Source organism: Haliotis rubra, unplaced genomic scaffold (assembly GCF_003918875.1).
Source record: "Haliotis rubra isolate DU_JTF1 unplaced genomic scaffold, ASM391887v1 Scf250, whole genome shotgun sequence".
NCBI classification, from domain to species: domain Eukaryota; kingdom Metazoa; phylum Mollusca; class Gastropoda; order Lepetellida; family Haliotidae; genus Haliotis; species Haliotis rubra.
In genome coordinates, this window is record NW_025766559.1 from 954,762 (window position 1) to 960,761 (window position 6,000).

The window sequence follows — 6,000 nt, forward strand, 5'->3', positions numbered from 1 at the left end:
TATAGATCTTAAAACAAATCTAACTGAAAAAGACAGCTGAGTTTCATCAAGATATAGTGGGATCCTGCCTTATTGGTGATTTATCCCTTTTCTCTTGACAAATATCTTTTGGCTTTGGCTGTTGTGAGCTATACATTATTCTAAAAAGCCGTATGTTTTTGTTCGAGAAAAAGTCTCTGCACTTAAAAACGATTATGATATACATGTACGCTAATGAGTTTGATGGTATATATGATATTCATACTTGTCATAACTACATTACATCGTCAAGGTTTAGTTAAATGTGTTAAAAACAATTGTTTTGTCAAACTTTCCTCTGGTAACTAGGGGTCTTCGTGAAGGGCAGTCACGGGGTGAGAGTGAGTGAGTTTAGCTTCACGCCGCACTCAGCAATATTCCATCTATATGGCGGCGGCCTGTAAATAATAGAGTCTGGACCAGACAATCAAGTGATCAACAGCATGAGCATCGATCTGCGCAATTGGGAACCGATGACATGTGTCAACCAAGTCAACGAGCTTGAACACCCGATCCCGTTAGTCGCCTCTACCGACAAGCATGGGTTACTGAAGGCTCATTCTACCTTCACGGGTAGGGCAGTCATGGAAAAATATTTTTTACACTGGTAAATTTCGAGAAAAGTTTCAGATAAAGCTTAACGTAATTTCCAAGGTATATGAATTATTGACGGCAAGAGTATATTTCAGACTTCAAAAGATTTAGACGATAGATTTAAGTAAAAGACCCAATTAATCATGTCAGCACGTTAAGATAAAGTAAAAAAGTGATTACGGATGCCCTGTCGTCTTGGAAAAAGACAATAATATTGATTTTAAAGTTTTAGTGATGTTTCATTTTCAGATAGGAAAGCGGCAGTGTGCATTAAAACGAGTGTTTCCATCAAAAAATATATCAGCAATACAATACATATGTACATATATGATTGCGTCGTGAGCAGTTAACCCGAATAAGCAACATCTGGGTCACTGTAATGACATACAACTGATCATAATACTGATCGTGATCAGACATACAAATCCATGTTGACGTTACTGGGGACCTATTCGGACTTAGAATGGGGAACAGATGGCGCCTGAAACGTTCGGGTTCGTATCCCGTTACCGGGTTTGTCTGCACCATACCCGTGTTCGTGGGTATCTCAACCTAGAGTCTTTTTTTAATCAACAGTTCTTTGAACCATGTGAATGACTCTAGCATTAGTTATGCATATTGTAGTTTTGGTTTATCAAAACGAGCAGTTTGACACATATCATATATATCAGTTTCACTGAGCAATGTCACATAAGGTGAGGTGAGGTGAGGTGAGGTGAAATTGGGTTTTACGTCGTGCTTGAGAATATTTCGCTCATATGACGACGTGCGTGCATGTGTATGTGTATGTGCGGCTGCTTGTACTAGCCCAGACTTAAGCTGGTTTTATAGTGCTAGCCCACTGAGATACCATGCCGCAGTAAATCATGAATACCCCACTCAGACACATTATACTGACTCCGAGCTGACCAGTCCTTGTTGTACCCATTAATGCCGAGCGCCAGGCAGGGACCAACAAGTACCATATTTTAACGTCTTATTGGTATGACGCGGTCGGGGATCGAACCCGCGACCTTCCGCACTCCGGGCGGACGCTCGAACCACTAAACTACGGAGGCGGTCATGTCACATAAGACCATATATACCCACGACAGCATGACATGGTATACATAAATTCTTTCGATTGTATGGATGTAATTTTGTAGATAACGTTCCTTCTTATCACTTCTTTACAGCTTTAAACTGACGGCCAAGAGAAACTTTACCACTTTCAAGAAGGATATTCCAAGAACATGAAAACACAAACTTGAAATAAATCAGTGCAAAAGGACATCGTCCAAAGAAGACAATGCCCTATGCCCTAGGTGCTACACACAGTGCGGGTTTTTGTATCGCTGTAAATGCACAAAAAAAGAGACAAAATTACATGTGAAATCATGTTATTAATGTGACGTCATTGAACTTTTCCGATTTTAGATGTGTGTGCTCATTATACATTAAGGGACCGTTCATAATTAATGGCTAGGGGGTGATGATGATGATTTTAAGGAGAGTCACCCATTTTGTTCTGGGGAGGTAGGGAGGGGGTCAGCAATTGTGTACACATATTTCTAGGGGGGTCAGCAATTTTGTACATAAAATATTGAAAACTTATGCTTAAAAGATATTGGAAGGGGAGGGGGTCGTTGATTTTGTACATGCCATGCAGGGGGTCACTAACTTTGTACATAAATTTTAGGTGGGGGTCATTCACTTTGTACATGCTTCTCCATAAAAATCATCACGCACACACACACACACACACACACACACACACACACACGCACGCACACACGCACACGCACACACACACACACACACCGGCCATAAATTATGAACGGTACCTAACTTGAATGCTTGCTTTTGATACGCGGCGTCAACTGGGACAATCTTTTATCGGCGGCGGAATGACTGTCATAATGTTGGTTTCGTTGAGATTTATAATGCCGTGTGCGAAACATGTCGTAAAGCGCCCTTAAATCTCCAAATCATTATTAAAGAGATTGTGATCTTCCTATTCTTCTCTCTTTTGAACTTAATAGATTTGAAGCTGTGTTAAAGCTACTTTATATTATTATTCCTAAGTTATATAGAAGACGACGTTCGAGACAACGCGACATCTTACTCAAGTGCGCTCTTCTGAAACGAGTTTGAAACTAATTCCAATTAGTAACTTTCTAAAAAACGCATGCATTTCACTACATTGCATTGTGTCCCATGTGACGTCAAATACCATCGGGAACGTTTACTAATCACTTGAAACGATTTTGATACTTCGGTTCATATTAGCGACAGGATGAACGGACAGTGGGACAGATTAGTGGTTAAATCTCGCTCGTACAGCTGAAATTCTTGCCCAATGTTTTCATGGCTGCAACATGTGATGCTGGTGTCTGGATTTCCCGAAGGTGATATGATGGAAATATCTTTGAAAGCGTATGACCACACTCATGCAACAGATTCTGTGCATTGCGATATGAATCGCCAGTAAAACGATTGTGACTTTGTTAATGTATGTACACTGACACACAGTGACCAGCTGTCGACACTGTAAATATAATGGCAATCAATAACTGGTTGTGAGTCAACACAGCACGACGCCCCAAGGGTAAGGCACTTATAATGACACAGGTGTACATATGGACTGAAGCCATACCAGCAAGTCCTGAACTGTTTGACCATTAGGGCTGCACGGTATTACCGGTAAACCGCAATACGAAATTGTAACAATTACGTATCGCGATACGTTTATGGCGTTACGGTATACCGATATATTTGTTCAATTTTAACCCATTCAACATCGCACATAAGACTTCCGCCCGTATACCCCCTAAATTATAATGGTGAGGAAATATATATATATATATATATATATATATATATATGTATATTCAGGTAATATGGGTGGTGGATTGGGATTGGGCGGAAGTCTTTCAAAATGATTGGCAACGGAGCCACTTAAAAATTGTCAAAGAGCAAAGTATGGACGTTTCGAGGAAATCATTAAAATTGAATAAACTAATGATAAAATCAACAGTTTTCATAAAGGTTGTCAAACGTACATCTGAGTTAATATTTAAATCTGTACTTCGTGCGATAATGTTATGTAAGTCAAGTGACGCCTCGGCTTTTGTAACCTCGATCTTCATGCTCGGACACGATGTTTAACGAGAAAACATTTGCATAAAGAATATTTGCCACAGGTCGCCACCTAGCACGATACGTCCAATAATGCCCCTATTCCACACCGACCACGAATCGCCACGAATTGACAAATTTGAGGATTCGTGAGAATTCGTGCTGATTCGTTGAATTGTACAACGTTTCTGCGTCCATTCGTGACGCTCTACGATTCATTTACGATACAGGTACGAATATTCGTGGGATTCGGCTGGAATCGCACGGATATTGTCAAGAATTCACTACGATTTACAAGAATCTATTACGAATACTGCCCGAATATTAGGAATCAGTTACGAATCAGTTAAGAATAGGCCGAATGCACGTACAAATCAGGTACGAATAGATGAATTCGTGACTACTCTTGACAATTCGTGGACGATAGGTATAAAATGGTCGTCACCCTTGTTTGGGTATCAGTTACAGGTGGTGGGTTAGAAGACTAGAATATGGTCAATACAACAGACTGATGCAAGAGCTGAGGATGGAAGATGAGAATGCATTTGCCAACTATGTGAGAATGCCAACCCACATGTTTAATGAGCTCTTCAACAGGATTAACCCAGTCATCCAGAGGAGGAACACCCACATGAGACAAGCCTTAGATGCCGGAATGAAGCTGGCCATGACTCTCAGACACCTGGCTACGGGAGACCGGTAATACACTAACTAGTGTGACTTCCGGTGTGGCTACAGCACAGTGGTATGGATTGTGCAGGAAGTCTGTCTGGCCATCATACAGGAGTTGAAGGATGAAGTCATGCCACTGCCAAGGACCCAGGGGGACTGGAAGGCCATTGCCTAGCAGTTCCAAGACCGGTGGAATGTTCCTCATGCCCTGGGGGCCTTGGGTGGCAAGCACATAGCCATCAGGAAACCACACAACTCAGGCTGTGTGTTCTTAAACTACAAAGGCTTTTTCTCCGTCGTGCTGTTGGCCCTGGTGGATGCAGACTATAAATTCATTTGGATAGACACTGGTCATCAATCCGACGCACAGCTGTTTGGTGCTTCAGAACCGAAAGAGTGCATTGATGACAACACCATAAACTTCCCTGACAGCGATCCCCTGCCCAATGATGACAGAGACACACCCTACTACATCCTGGGGGGATGATGCTTTTCCTCTGAGGACTTTTCTCATGAAACCCTATGGCAGGAGGGGTCTGGACAATGACATGCTGGTGGCCAACTACAGATTATCCAGGGGCAGACGTGTGGTGGACAATGGTTTCGGAATACTGGCCAACAGATGGAGATGCTTCCTGGGCACCCTGGAACAATGACCTGATGTGGTGCGGCTACTGGTTGAGACAGGAGTCATCCTCCACAACTTACTGAGGATCAGATTCCCTGCCATTGGCAATGCAGATGTGGACCGGGAGGATGAGGACCACAACAACATCCCTGGTGCCTGGAGGGCAGACCAACAGGTGGAGGAGATACCCCAGTTCCAGGCACCCAACAGAGACAATCGTGAGGGAAAAGTGATGAGAGACTATCTTAAGGCCTACTTTAACTGTGAAGCAGGTTCAGTTTCGTGGCAAGAAAGATAAGCATAAGTGAATGTTAATTGAATGATAAATGTTGATATTTCATGTTAAAATTATGTTAATAGTGTTTATTAATGCTCATTAGCGCTAATAAAATGTTTATTAAAACAAGAGACCCAAGAGGGCTTGTATTGCTCTAGTGACTACTGGCACAACAGTTCCCTCCTTCACTATGTTAGAATTTCTGCTTTATGTCATGATTTTTTTGGTTTTTGCAATCTTCATATTGCCCCAATCCATCTGTCAAAATTTCTGCTCGGACCACGCAAACAAAAGCAAACATTGTTCTTTGTTATATCTTTTTTCAAGTTTTATTGGTATTATATAGAACTGAAAGATAGAAATGTTTATCTAAGTACATTCATATTATAATCATATCATATCAAACAAAACCATAAACTCTTTGAGAGGCATTTTTAGACATAAACATATCACTAAGAGCACCCAGCTAAAGCACACAGTCTAAGTTGCACACAGCTAAACACACAGTCTAATGAGTGGAGGGTGTGGACCTGTCAAGCTGAGTGGTTGCCGTCGAGGTCTGTGTGACCCGAGTGGCAACTGCTGTTTGGCTGATGTCCATCAGTATCTCAGACAGGTTGAATGACGCTTCCTGCTGATGCTCCGAGGCACCGGAGGACGACCGGGGCTGTTGGCTCTGGGCAGGAGGCACCGG